This window comes from Sorghum bicolor, chromosome 5, assembly GCF_000003195.3.
Source record: "Sorghum bicolor cultivar BTx623 chromosome 5, Sorghum_bicolor_NCBIv3, whole genome shotgun sequence".
Classification (NCBI taxonomy): domain Eukaryota; kingdom Viridiplantae; phylum Streptophyta; class Magnoliopsida; order Poales; family Poaceae; genus Sorghum; species Sorghum bicolor.
Window position 1 is genome coordinate 61483189 of NC_012874.2, and position 15764 is coordinate 61498952.

Consider the following 15764-nt stretch of genomic DNA (forward strand, 5'->3'; position numbering starts at 1 on the left):
AAATTTTCTGGGTAATATCCAACATCAGCAGATCAGAAAATCAGTAATATCTCGAGTTCCAGAATTCAAAAGGATACATGCTGTACACCGTTGGAAAGATAAAGAAATTGTCTACAACTTTCATTTAGATCATATTACCAGATTCCAACGTGAGGTTAACCAAAAACTGGGTACAACCGAAACTGTTCCAGAATTCCAGACTGCGCAGAAACCTCAACTTTAAACAGTTATCACTCACAGTTCATAACAGATAATAATGTCATTCTTGAGGCATTGGAAAGATATGGAAGTCCACTTGTTTCCAGAAAAATTTGATGAACATTGCATAAACAGATTTTGAGATGTACCAGATTCTTTGCGGACTGCTCCAGAAAACAGCAAAGGACGGAAACAGAATCTTACCCAAACCCAACTATTTAATTCATTAATCCTTATGCCTTAAGCCTATAAACTAAATGAAATTGTAGAGGAAATCCACAAGATCATTGCACTCATTACAAAGATCCAAATCAAGCATAAGCATAATAACAAACCAAACCAAGCATCAAAGGTTCACATTTCAAGCATTAACTCAACTTGCGGTACTATCGTTCTCTTCCTATTAAGGGCAAAGATTCCTAAAATTCTCTTTCAACTATGTAAGCAGGTGGTAAGAGAAGGTTCTAAAAGCATATTCAAAGCAAGGAGTGGGGATGAGAACAAGTCTTTAAGATAAGCAACAAGGTGAAGATGAATAGGATATAGTGTAGAAGAAAATATCAAGGTTTATAGAACAAGGATTTTATAGCAATTTCAAAACCTTATGACGGCCAATTTCTAACTAGGCTTGCGTCCGACAGTCAACAAAGCTTTGATACCAATTTGTCACACCCATATTTTAAGAACAAAATAGGATGCATAAAAGACTCATATGTGCCCCAGGAATAGTCGCACACATAAGTAGACAAATCTCAAATGTACCATTGCAGTGTTTATTACATAGCGAAATATATATTGAATCACATAGTCTCATACAAAAATGATAGCATAAAGTAAACAACGCTCTCGACGGAAGCTCCACACAGGGACACTGTTGACTGGTTGACTCCAAACCTAGTACTCATAACGGTAATCTTCATTCCAGTCATCTTCATTATCATATCCTGAGGTGTTGGGAAATTGCAAGGGTGAGCACATATCGTACTCAACAAGTATAACCAGGGGTTCATGAGGCTCAATTAGCTGACACTGGTTTGACTGCATTTAGCTTTTAATAGTGGATAGCATGTTCATAATTAAATAGCAATTGTCAAGGAAGCATAAATAATCCATTAATCCCATGATCAAGTGTAAGCATAATTAACCTCATAGCATAAACGATAATCAAATGAACATAATAACATAACAAGCTCATCATCTTAATGTAGATGTCCCCAAGGCCGCTCCTGACCGTGAGCTCGGCTAGTATACCAGTTTTACACTCTGCAGAGGTTGTACATCTTTACCCATGAGTCATGATTTACCCTTTCGCCCGAGGTAGCTAATCTCTTAACCCCCTTCCTAGGGAGGTCGGCAGGGATCACTATGAAGCCTTTCAAAAGTTCGTCTAACAAGTTAGGGCCGCAAGGTTTCCTTTGCGCGCAGATATAGAGGCCCCCTTCCGATGGCACAATGACTCGCAGCCTATACTCATGCAGACAGAGGCCACACTATACCCAAAACGGTTCAGCCCCTCCGCCCTTTCGGGTAACCGCTAACAAGCTAGAAAAGGGCTTCATACTGAGCTAAAGCCAGAGCCATAATAGCCCTCATGGTTGCACTGTTATCCCGGGTGATCACGTACAGACAAGATCTCATACAGTTATTTGTCATTCTTTTATGTTCATTGCATAGCTATTAATCATCTTACAAGATCATGGATTATATCAAGCACTAGCACATCTACACCAAATGCATATCAAGTAGGTAGCAAGGAATACAGGTAACAATTGTCTATGATTTTGCTAAGGTCGACAAGGTGATAGCATGCATATGATATATATGTGTACTTAAGTGAATAGGTAACAAGGATGATCCCAAGTTATACTTGCCTTGCTCAAAGCTCTCCTGAGCCTGCTGGTCTTCAAAAGCTAGGTCTTGATCACCAACGTACAGCTCACCGTCTATTCCCAAACATCAATCAACAACACGCAATCCAATGGAGACAATCATACACAAAGCAAACAAGGTATAATTAGAACATTACACCAAACAGTGGTAAAACAAATATAAAAGTTTATCAAAATATTCTACGCAGCGCTACGATCACACAAACGTAAAGTTCACGAAAATCGGAATTAAAACGTGAAAGATATGAATTTTCTAAGATTTCCTATAGAGAAATAATTAATTAAATGCTACTGCAGAATTAAAAAGTTTCAAAACAGTAAACTAATATTTCTAACATGTAGAGCATACAATTACGAACCTGACGCAATTTGAATGGATAAAAACGGAGTTAAAATGAATATTTTATGAGCAAAACAAAATCAGTGGCAATCTTGTAAATAGCAGAAAAAGCATTTTTTTTTCAACCGGCCGTCACCAGCTCCGGTGCGGTGGCTCCATTGCCGGCCGGAAGGAGCTCGCCGGCGACGACGGACTTCTCGATTCCGAGCACCGTTTCGCGAAAGGAAAACACCGGGATGAAGAGGAGCTCACCACGATCTCGTCTAAGCGCTTGGTTGGGTCCGAGAGAGAACGGAGACGCGCGCACCACGGAGAAGGACAAGGTCGGCCCCGGTGAGATCCAACCAAGCTTCACTGGGGCGTCTAGGGCTTGCTTTTTGCGACTTCGATGCAAACAGAGGCTACGACTTTGGAGGGGAAACTTTATAGGACGTTGGTTGGCGAAAAAGGCAAGGAGATCCCGCTGCTTTCGCGATTGGAAACGGCTGCACAGAGCCCACGTCGAACACGGCGGGAGGTAGGGGAAAGGGGCGCGGCTGACGGGTGGGCCCCGGCCGTCAGCGGGCCATGGAGGGGGAAACGGGTGAGCGCGCACGCGGCCTGGCCGCTGGACCTTTCTCGGGCCGAGAGCGGAAGTGGGCCGGGGTGAGGGGGTGAACTGGCTGGGCGCTGGCTTTCTGTTTTTTTTTCTTTTCTGTTTTCTTTTTCCTATTTCTCCTTTGTTTTCTAAAGTCTTTTTGATAAGAGATTTTAAATCCTTATGGGAGAAATACAAAATACATAGACAAAAGCAAGCAAGCAAGTAAATAAATAAATTAATCGCAGCATGAATGCACCACCATGTTTCTAAACTTATAATGAATTGTATATTTTGACCAAAACTATTATATTTACTAAATTAAATGCTCACCAAAAATGCTTAATTAAATCGAATTAATTCCTATTAATTGAAAACAAATTTTTGGATGTTACATTAGTTAAATAGAATGTACACACGATAACGACACTTACTTAAAGTTGTAGGGAAAGAGTATATATCTTTTATCTTTTTGGTTGATCAAGAACCTCCGTAGATTTCTCTCCGTTTGAGTTCTCCATAAGACATACGGGGTCTTGTGGTCTTTGAATACAACATTTGGATCCACAAATCCAATCTCCTTGTCATTTCTAACTCTGAGGTCCCTCATCATGTTTCTGCATATGTATAGCGGGTTTCTGTAATTAGTTATATATATACATGATAAGTTACAGAGACATGAATGAAAGGAAGAATCACTTACAGACAGAAGCAACTCATTAGAGATTTGTCAAGAGCGTCCATGTGGCATAGTTGGTGTAGCTCATTAAATTTAACATAAATAATATCATCACCACGGAAGTAATGATAGTTTTTAATTCGGACACAAATATAGTCATCTGCTTTTTTGACACACGCTTCCATGTACCATTTGTTTAGCATGTACATTTGCGTTCCAAGCTTGCTGAGGGCCGCAGGGTTGTATAAACTCTTGCCATATGTATATTCCTTCTGCCAATGATCAATTTGTTGAGCACTTTCAATTGGTGCCCCCGCTATCATTTGGGCTAAGCTAAGACCAATTTCCGCAAAAAAAATTTCAAGCTCATCAAATTTTAAATCTGCCGGTATCTGCTGGTCTAGCACGTCAATGTTTGAACCATATTCATTTCCAATGACTAGCGAGGGCACTGATTGCTTTGATTGTTCCCCGAGCTGTGCTACACCCTTGCGTGCTCTTTTCTCTTTCTTCTTCTCTTCTTCTATGGATTTCCTTAAAGTGCGATCATAGTCCGATAAAGATGATGATTCTTTCTGAGCTTCACGCCTCTTTTTTTTGTTCAGCCTCAACCCTTTGTCGTAGATCTTGTGGCCATAGTAAGAGGTACGGTTTCTTAGGGTTTCGCTTGGCTTCTCTTTCAGTCTTAAGTTTCTTGAAGAAACTATCCACGTCTGATTTTACTGAAGCATTTAGTTCTGCATTAGTCTTCTCATAGGACAGCTTCTTAGGAATGATAGCTTGTTTCTTTTCGGAGGCTTTCTTTTTTGGCGGCGGGGCGGCCGACACATTTGATTATGTGTCCGGCCTCTTCTTTCGTGCTGGAGCCACGTGTGGAGGCGATGGGGCGGCCGGTGGCGGTGTTGGAGCCCGAGGAGGCGGCGTTGGAGCCCTAGGTGGCGGTGTTGGAGCCCGAGGTGGCGGTGTTGGAGCCCTAGGTGGTGGCGTTGGAGACCGAGGCGATGCAGCCGTGTCTTGCACTCCCTCGTCATCACCCACAGCACTATGACATGTCGGTAACCACCTGTGAAAACAAAAGGTATATGAGTAAACTGCTAACTAAGAGAATGCAAAATAAATTTAGTGAACAAATGTATAGTCAATTTTCATCCACACCTAGGATTAGATTCGTGACAAGGAGGTGGTGGTAGACTACTAGGTGATGCCCCAGGAATAATGATGTAGCACTTGCGCCAACAAATAAAAGTCTTCTCTGCTTCTCCTAGAGTCTTCTCTCCATCACCTCCTTCTATCTCAAGATGCACACATTACTGAAGCCTTTGACAACTCTATCCACCGAGACACTAGCATATCTAGGTGGAACTATCGCCCCATGGATTCTTGGTGTCCTCGTAGGGTCAACAGGAGTTACAACACCGACAGCAACCATGACTGTGGCAGTCCCCTGTGGAATGTGCAGCTCACATGTTGTCAGAGGTTCAGTGATGTCATCCACCGGAAAGTGCAGCCCCACGTCGTCTTGAATAGTTGGCATCTCTGTGGAAGCGCAACTACTTTTCAACTGACCGGGGGGGGCTATTGTTGACTCTAGGCTCTGATGCAGTTTGCCCTTGTATAGAACTTACTGCAATCTACACTTGTCTTTTGATCTCCTCATTCATTCTCTCTTCAAGCGCTTTCTCTCGCGCTATCGCTTCACGAGCCGCTTCGTGTGACTCAATCACCATTGCCTCCAACCTATGCAACCGCTCTGCTTCCTCTTCCTTCTTTCGTTGGCGGCTTCTATAAGTCGGTCTATCTTTAGGGAAGCAATGCTCCCATGATACCTCCCCATAGCCTCTGGTTCGCCCACCGTGTTCAGCAGTCTCCAGGGCGTATGTCAGCTCATCCTTTTCTCTATTTGGCTGCCAGGTGCCGCTTTCAACTAATCCTCTAGCATAGGCCATTCTCTGTCCTACTCTCTCGAGCTTTTCGCTGTACACTATCTTTTCGGTCTCTAGGTCTATGGTTCCCCATGACCAAAGAACCAATACTTGGCGCGCTCAGGCCAGTGCATTGAATCTGGTTCGATCCCTCTCCCAAGAATCTCCTGTTCCAGCTTTTGCCACTTAGGAATAGCAGTCCTGTAGCCACCTGAACCCAAGTGATGGTGGTATTTCTTTTGTTTAGCATTTTCTTGATTCTTGATCATCCGTGTCTGACCCTCTTCTAAGTTCTTAAACTCTACGAACTCATCCCAAAAAGGCCTCAACTTGACGTAGGCCTTGTTGGTGAAATCTGGTGTCCGGCCTTGTGCAACAAAAGTCTTGTATAATGTCTTCTTCCAAGCCTGAAATTGTTTGGCCATCTTCTGCATAGCCTAGATTTTAACCTTCTCCTTCAAAGCTTCATCCTATGTATCGAGCGTGAAATGTTGAAGGATATCTTGCCAAATCAATTCCTTGTCACGATCTGAGACAAAACTAATATTAGGGTTATCTTTCCGTTGCCTCCATTCACGAGCACTGACCGGGAGCCTGTCCCTTACAAGGTAGCCACAGTGCGCAACAAATTTTTTAGAATTAGCCCCAAGTACTTGTCCTGTACCCTCATCGAATGCCGACATAATGTACCGACCCTCCAAAGGCTTCTTCGGGCCGCGCACTTTTCTACTCTTCTCAGAAGTTGTCGCTGATTTAGAGGGCTACACAAACAAGTATAAATATATTAGTTTAAATGTTATTTATTTTAATTTCATATATATACTAGATAGATTGTAGATAGACCTGATCAGGATTGTCTCCCACAAGTTCTTCATAATCAGCAAAGTACTGACTCCCATCATCTTCGCCTTGGGAATCTGGATTGGCGCCGCTGTTGATTAGGTCCATCATTGCATCATCCATGTTGTCATTCGGATTGGCCATTTCTGCAAATTGGACGCCAAGTTATTAGCATTTATGTCTCAAGTAAATTTATAGTGGATACATATTAATGAAAAAATTTTATTTGTAACCATTTGAGGTTTGCAAAAAAATCATATTTGTAACTTTGCTTATCAGATTAAGACTTATTTGATAAGTCAAAATATTTTAACAACAATTTCATGAAAAATCTAATGATAATTGGTGGATACATAAATATTATTATTCTATCATATAAATTTGATTAAATTTGAGATACTTTGACTCTACAAGGTTCATGGAATGATTTACAATTTGAGATTGCGGTAGCTCGTAAGAAATAATACAATTGAGTTCACTGCGCGTTAGAACAATCTAGAAACGTGTACGTTTCGCGAGCGCGTGTGTTTGGTCGATCAGAATATGACAAGTGTAGATGTCGGAGTACGTTTTGGCGAGAGGTACTTCGGCAGGCGTTTGGGAACGAGATTTTTATCATGCGTTTGGGAACAGATTCATAGTTTTGATTCAAATAAAATTCACTAAAATGATTTTTAATTCATACAACATATCATCTCATTCGTACAGTACAAAAAATTAGCCTGCAGATCACCACATTCGTACAACATATCACCGCATTATGGGAGAACAAGAACAAATATATAGTAAAAAATCATTAAGTGCTAGTTTTCTAAACAAAAACACATAGCCTGCAGATCGAACACATAGTCTGCAAATCTTTCAACAAACATCCAGCACAATGTTGCCACCTTCGTTCTGTGCAATCCACACACAATGTAAGTTAATCAAGGCATTCATGCATTATTAGCAATTCTGGACATACATGCAACAGTTGCGTAAATAAATCATAACAAGATCACACATAGCAATATACCGCAAGCCATCAAATTTTAACAGCAGCTATTGAAAGCCCTAGTTTGGTTTTGGATAATTGATGAAACCCTAGTACTAACCTCTATGCTAAGTGTGTGTAGACTTAATGAGGTTGGTACATGCCAAGTGATGGAGCAAGAGATGATCATGGTGATGATTGTGATGACCTCAAGATGATCAAGTGCTCAACTTGGAAAAGAAGAAAGAGAAAAACAAAACCCTATGGACATCAAGGCAAAGGTATTGCCTAGGGTTTTGGTTTTGGTGATCAAGACCCCATAGAGGGTGTGATCACATTTAGGATAGATAGCCGTACTATAAAGAGGGGAATTCTTTGGCTAAGCGGTTATCGAGTGCCACTAGGTGTCATTGTTCATGTGCATGCATTTAGAACCTAGTGAGCTAACTTAACTCCTTCGAAGAAAATGTTTGTGAAAATGCTAACACACGTGCACTTGTTGGTTCACACGTTGTGGTGTTGGCACACTTTGAGAAGGGAGTTGAAGTTTCAAAGGTAGAGAGAGGATGGGTTCCTCTGTCCCTCCCGCCGAGCTTGCTCGGCGGGATTCGGCGCTTTTTGAGAAAATGAAGTGCATTTTTTCTATTGCGCCGGTGGGAAATTTGGAGAAGTCGCGGGAGTGTTTCTCGCTAAGAAGACACTCACCGGACGCTGGCTTCTGGAGCACCGGACGCTGAGTCTGAGCGTCTGGTGCAGACAGTGCCTGGCCCAATTAGGGTAAGGCACCGGACGCTGGCTTGAGCGTCCGGTGGTGCGCGTCCGGTGTGCGGGCATTTTGCGACCCTCTCTGCGCATGGGTCCGGTGAGCACCGGACGCTAAGGGTGCGTCCGGTGGTGTGCGTCCAGTGTGAGGAGGTTTTGCAAACCTCTCTGCGCTTGAGTCCGGTGAGCACCGGACGCTCAGGTGCGTCCGGTGACTTGCGTCCGGTGACCCTGCGAGTTTGCGGAGCTCTCTGCGCATGAGTCCGGTGTGCACCGGACGCGTCCGGTGCCAACCTGCTCAGCGTCCGGTGCTCTGCAGGTTACCGTTAGACTCTGACACGCGGCTGACGTTGGAGCACCGGACGCTGGTGTTGAGCGTCCGGTGCCCCTTTAAGAGCGTCCGGTGACCACGTATTTCGCCCAGTGAAAGAGCCAACGGCTCTATTTGTTTGAGAGGTCTATAAATAGTTGTTGGCCGGCTTAGGGCTCATACTCTTGGCATTCTAACATACTTGACATCCTTGTGAGCCTAAGCAAACACCTCCCACTCATCTCCTTCATAGATTAAACATCTTTGTGAAGTGATTCCAAGTGCATTTGCTTGAGTGATTGCATCTAGTGGCACTTGGGGATCATTTTAGCTGCGGTTTTCTTGTTACTCTTGGTGGTTGCCGCCACCTAGACGGCTTGGAGCAGCGGAGGAGGATTGACACGAGTTGGTGATTGTTCGTGGCCATCTCCCGGTGATTGTGAGAGGTTTGTGCCTACCTCGGCGGATTGCCAAAGGCAACATTAGTGGATTGCTCGTGTCATTGAGCTACCTCACTTGTGGGTAGGTTCTTGTGGTGTCCTAGTGAGGACGAGGTTCGTGCTACACCTCTTAGCCACCGAACCACCAAGTGTTGGTCGACACAACGGGGACGTAGCGTGCCGACAAGCACGTGAACCTCGGGAGAAAAATTGTGTGTCTCCATTGTGATTGTTCATTGGATTTCTCCCAGTGATTGGACTTCATATTATTGATTGGTTCATCCCCTCTACGTGGCGGTATAAAGTTCAAACCATCTCTTTTACATTCCCGCAAACTAGAGTAGCTTACTTACTTGTAGAGAAACTTTAGGTAGCTTTCTAGTGTAAGTAGTGACATAGCTCTTGTGTGCCTAGTGATTATATCAACTAGAATTGTTGGATAGGTGGCTTGCAAACACCCGATTAGAGCTAGAGCAAAAAGCTTCGCTTTGTTATTTACTAACCTCTTGCTCTAGTGAGTTTGTAGAATTTTTAAATAGGCTATTCACCCCCCTCTAGCCATATTAGGACCTTTCAAGTGGTATCGGAGCCATGGTCACCGTTTGTGAAGGCTTAACAACCTCGGTGCTCAAATTATGGCTCAAATAGTGTTCAACCATGTTGGGGGCAAACCACCGTTCTTTGATGGCACAAGTTCTTTTGACTATTGGAAGAGAAAGATGAAAATGTATCTTGGATCAATAAATGATAGAGTGTGGGAAGTCACCGAAAATGACTTTGTGATACTTGATCCGGCTAACCCCACCGACAATGAGAGAGCAAACAAGCAATGCAATACTATGGCTCTCAACACAATATACAATGGCATTGATTCAAAAGTATTTGAACAAGTCAAAGATCTTGAGAAGGCAAGTGAAGTGTGGACAAGACTAGAAGAAACATATGAGGGCACTACAACGGTAAAAAGTGCCAAGTTATACATGCTCAAGGACAAGCTTTCAAACTTCAAGATGAAGGATGATGAGTCAATTCCGGAGATGTTCTATAGGCTCCAAGTCATCATCAATGATCTCAAGGGCCTTGGTGAGAAAGTGAAGGATGAGGATTTCATTCACAAGTTCTTAATGTGCTTGCCCAAGAGATTCAAGACATTGAGAACAATCATCTTTAGAGGTGGATTGACCGGTGTATCTCCCAATGAGGTACTTGGAGATGTCATGACCGAAGATCAATACAATGACAACGATGATGATGAGGTCATGAAGAAGGATGATGATGATAAGAAGAAGAAGAGTGTAGCATTCAAAGCTAGCTCTTCATCCAAGAGCAAGAACAAGGGCAAGGCCAAGAAGGAAGAATCAAGTGATGAGGAGTGCTCCAATGATGATAGTGATGATGAAGCACTAGCACTCTTTGTCCGCAAGTTTGGCAAGATGATGAAGAAGAAGGGCTACCATACAAGAAAGAGAAGGGACAACTCCAAGAACAAGGAGTATGTGAGGCTATGCTACAAGTGCAAGAGCCCCGATCATATTGTGGCGGATTGTCCTTACAATAGTGATCATGATGAGCATGAGAAGAAGAACAAGAAGGAGAAGAAAGAAAAGAAAGAGAAGAAGATGGTTTTCAAGAAGAAGAAGAAGAAGAAGGGTGGATCCTATGTTGTGACATGGGATAGTGATGCCTCTTCGGATGATGATTCAAGTGATGATGACAAAGCATCCAAGAAGAAGGCACTTGCTAGCTTTGCTATCAACAACAAGCCATCACTCTTCGACACTCCTTCATGCTTCATGGCCAAGGGCCACAAGGTACAATATGATGAGAGTGAAAGTGAAAGTGAACATGAACATGATAGTGATAGTGATGATGAAAATGAATTCACTAATGAACAACTCATGGACATGCTAGAACAAGCCGATTCACTTATTCAATCTAAAAACAAGAAGTGCAAAGAATTGACCAAGAAGTTAAAAGCTCTTGAGCAATCCTTTGATGAGCTCAATGCTAATCATGAGAGGCTAGTGGAAGCCCATGAGAAGCTTGGCAAGGCTCACACCAAGCTTGAGAAAGCTCACTCCTTGTTGTTAGAAGAGAACAAGGAAAAGGTTGTTATATCATGTGATGTGGGCACAACATGTGACTTAATTAAGGAATCACCCAACCCACCTATTGTTGTTGCCACTAACTCTTCTTGTAGGTCTTCATCCACCACCACCAACTCTACCTCTACTTCTAGTGTTAGTGTCACTTGTGATGCTTCACTAAAGGTTGAGAATGAGACTCTCAAGAGAGAGGTGGATGAGCTCACTCACGCCCTAGGCAAGGCCTATGGTGGTGAGGCCCGCTTGCTAAAGTGCTTGGGTAGCCAAAGGTTTTCTCTCAACAAAGAGGGATTAGGCTATACCCCCAAGAAAGGCAAGAAAGCCTTTGCAACTCACAAGCCTAGCTTTGTGAAGAGCAATGGTCGGTATTACAACAAATGCAAGCAAGTTGGGCACCTAGAGCTTAATTGCAATAAAATGAACAAGAACAAGAAAATTGCTAATGTACCTTACATTCCTTTTGATTCTTGTTATGTGCTTACCAAGGGTGAGAAGGGTGTGCATGCTAAGTTTGTTGGTACACCAATTGTGGGTCCAAAGAAGAAGGCCATTTGGGTACCAAAAAGCTTAGTCACTAACCTCCAAGGACCCAAACAAGTATGGGTACCTAAGAAACATTGATTTGTTTTGTAGGTAAACTATAAAGCCGGAGGAAGGCATTGGGTGCTTGATAGTGGGTGCACACAACACATGACCGGTGATGCAAGAATGTTCAATTCAATCAATCCAAACGATGACAATGGTGTTGATAGTATCACATTTGGTGACAATGGCAAAGGCAAGGTCAAAGGGCTTGGTAAAATTGCTATATCCAATGACTTGAGCATTTCCAATGTGCTACTAGTAGAGAGCTTGAACTTCAACTTGCTATCCGTAGCTCAACTTTGTGATCTTGGTTTCAAATGCATATTTGGAGTTGATGATGTAGAGATCATAAGTGTAGATGGCTCAAACTTGATATTCAAAGGCTTTAGATATGAGAATCTATACTTGGTTGATTTCAATGCTAGTGAAGCTCAATTGTCAACATGCTTGCTCACTAAATCTAGAATGGGTTGGTTATGGCATAGAAGGCTTGGTCATGTTGGAATGAAACAATTGAACAAGTTAGTTAAACATGATCTTGTTAAAGGCTTGAAAGATGTGACATTTGAGAAAGACAAGCTTTGTAGTGCATGTCAAGCCGGAAAGCAAGTTGGCAACACTCATCCAAAGAAGAGCATCATGAGTACATGCAAGGCATTTGAGTTGTTGCACATGGATCTATTTGGACCAACCACATACACAAGCATTGGTGGAAATAAATATGGATTTGTGATAGTGGATGATTTCACAAGATACACATGGGTATTCTTTCTTAGTGACAAGAGTGATGCTTTTGCAACCTTCAAATCATTTGTCAAGAGAATACACAATGAGTTTGAAACAACCATCAAGAAAGTGAGAAGTGACAATGGAAGTGAATTCAAGAATACAAGAGTTGATGAGCTTTGTGATGAATTTGGCATTGGGCATCAATTCTCGGCCAAGTACACTCCACAATCAAATGGTCTTGTTGAGAGGAAGAATAGAACCTTGATTGACATGGCAAGATCAATGTTGAGTGAATACAATGTTAGTCATTCTTTTTGGGCCGAAGCAATCAACACGGCTTGCTACTATAGCAACCGACTCTATTGTCACCCAATGATGGAGAAGACTCCATATGAGCTCTTGAATGGAAGAAAGCCCAACATTGCATATTTTCGGGTTTTTGGTTGCAAATGCTACATATTGAAGAAAGGCACTAGATTGAGTAAATTTGAAAAGAAATGTGATGAAGGTTTCTTGCTTGGTTACTCTACTACTAGCAAGGCTTATAGAGTGTGGAATTTGGCTAGTGGTACTCTTGAAGAAGTGCATGATGTTGAATTTGATGAAACCAATGGCTCTCAAGAGGAAGATGAGAATCTAGATGATGTGAGAGGCACTCAATTGGCCGATGCAATGAAGAATATGGACATTGGTGATTTAAGGCCTAGAGAAGTGATTGATGTTGAAGATGACAAAGATCTAGTACTTCCTACCTCTAATGTGCAAGAAAGTGGTTCTCATGATCAAAATCAAGCTAGTACAAGTGGTACTCAAGTGCAAGATCAACAAGCTAGTACATCATCTCATGATCAACCAAGTGCAAGCAATCAAGTGTAAATACTCCAACCAACAAACATTGCAAGAGATCATCCATTGGATCATATCATAGGTGACATTCAAAGAGGAGTGCAAACTAGATCAAGACTAGCATCATTTTGTGAGCATTTCTCCTTTGTGTCTCACATTGAGCCAAAGAAGATTGATGAAGCATTGAGATATGTTGATTGGGTTAATGCTATGCATGAAGAGCTTAATAATTTCAAGAGAAATCAAGTATGGGAATTAGTTGAGAGGCCTAGTGATCATAATGTCATTGGTACTAGATGGGTCTTTTGCAACAAACACGATCAAGATGGGATAGTTGTAAGGAACAAAGAAAGATTGGTAGCACAAGGCTATACTCAAGTTGAAGGTCTTGACTTTGGTGAAACATATGCCCCGGTTGCAAGATTGGAAGCAATTAGGATCTTGTTGGCCTATGCTTGTGCTCATAACATCAAGCTATACCAAATGGATGTCAAGAGTGCATTTCTCAATGGCTATATCAATGAAGAAGTCTATGTTGAGCAACCTCCCGGTTTTGAAGATGACAAGAAACCCAACCATGTTTACAAGCTAAGAAACGCATTGTATGGTTTGAAGCAAGCACCTAAAGCATGGTATGAGAGATTGAGAGATTTATTACTCTCTAAAGGTTTCAAGATGGGAAAGGTTGACACCACTCTCTTCACCAAGAAGATTGGCAAAGACTTGTTTGTGTTGCAAATATATGTTGATGATATCATATTTGGATCAACCAACCAAGAATTTTGTGAGGAGTTTGGCAACATGATGGCTAATGAGTTTGAGATGTCAATGATTGGAAAGCTTAGTTACTTATGCTCCATGGTTCGGAGCCAGTCATCCGCTTCTAAAGGCTCATCGGCCTTAGTGAACACCGGGGGCCTGGTCTCGGTAAAATCCACATACCTTGTCTCTCCGTCCCCGTTGCGCGGTGCCCTGAAATTTGGGGCGAGGTGTGGTTGACGCTGTGCTAGCTCGCGCAGCAAGCGAGCGTTGTCAGTTGTGGCACTTAGCAGAACAGCAATGGCGTCAGCCAAAGAAGGTGGAGCAGGTGGAGGGTTGGGGATATCATCCCCTCCCTGAGATGTCCCAGCTCCATCAGATCCGCGAGTACGCATCGGCATCTGTTACAAGAGTCGTAGATACCTGTTACCACGTGAAATTCATAACACAGAACATATCTTACATTCTTCCATTCACTTATTAAACATTAGTTCGACACACCAAGAGTAAATAGGTACAACTTCTCAAACCAAAAGAGAACTTATATTACAAACCCGAACCCCACTACGGCAAGCTAGGACCCCTACAACGACGTTGCCCTCGGTTTCACCGAACTAATCGGTGTGGCCAGAGCTGTAGCCCGGGTCGTCATTGCCATCATCCTGATTACCCCCTGGGTTGTTGTCATCGGGGTCGGACTCCTCTTCATCACTGAGGCCTGGATCGGGTTTCCCATCGTCTGCCAACTCGCCATCCGTATCCATTTCCCCTTCGCCGGGAGGTGGGTGGAGCTGATGATACAGATCAAATGCAATATCACGATATTGCATAGCCAGGTCATTGACAGTATCTAAGTGATGTGCCAGCTCCAGTTTCTCCAGCTGGAGCTGGTCCTCTCGTTGCCACGCGACATCCCGCTGTGCGGTGACCGTGGCCGCCATCTTCACGTACAAATCCTTAAGATACCTGGCCTAGCCCAACTTTGCGTTCATCCTAGTCAGCTCATGCCTGTGTGTGCTCCTAGCTTCTTCCTCTCGGGCAATGGCTGCATTCCGCTCCTCCACCATCCGGGACAACATAGCCTCACAGTTCTCTGTAGCTTGTTTTTCTTTGGCCTGTTGAGCTTTAAGTTTGCCAATCTCCATAACTTTGTACATTCTCTCTCTCATCACCTCAGTCAACTCGGCGGACAACCTGTCCACCTCCTGCTAAGGCGGTGAACGGCTACTGCTGGCTTGATCGCTGCGTGGAGCTAGCTGATGTAGGGGAACTCCTTTTGGACCGGTCTGCTTACGCGGGGTCTGCTTCTGACGAACCATCCTGTAGAGGGTAAGTTTAGATTAGTAAGAGAGACCTTAAAGGTTAGCAAGAATAGGATTGATTCTATTCACCCAACCCAAACAAGGAGGAAGGAACTTAACCAGTTAATACATCATGATGCATGCACGAACTTACGATTCCCACTAACAATTCGTAACGATATTACTTTAAATTTTTACAACATAGGGCAATACTTTATGTTGCTCCTCCATACCACTTCAAAAATTCTAAGAAAGCCTATAGACAGGGGTAGGTTAGGACTAAGCACTTGGACTCAAAATAGGCAGGTTCATAGTATTAGATCCAAACGAATTTTTGAAGTTTTTCAATAGGTACAGCAGTCATCTTAGCAACGAATGCTCTGATACCAGCTGTGGCAGAACCCCCTAAGTGTTTGGGCCCACCGGCACCTGCCATTGTCCTAAGGACCTCTGACGGTGATGCCGGGAGTCCTCCCACTTTAGAAGTCCGATGAGCATCGCTGGACGCT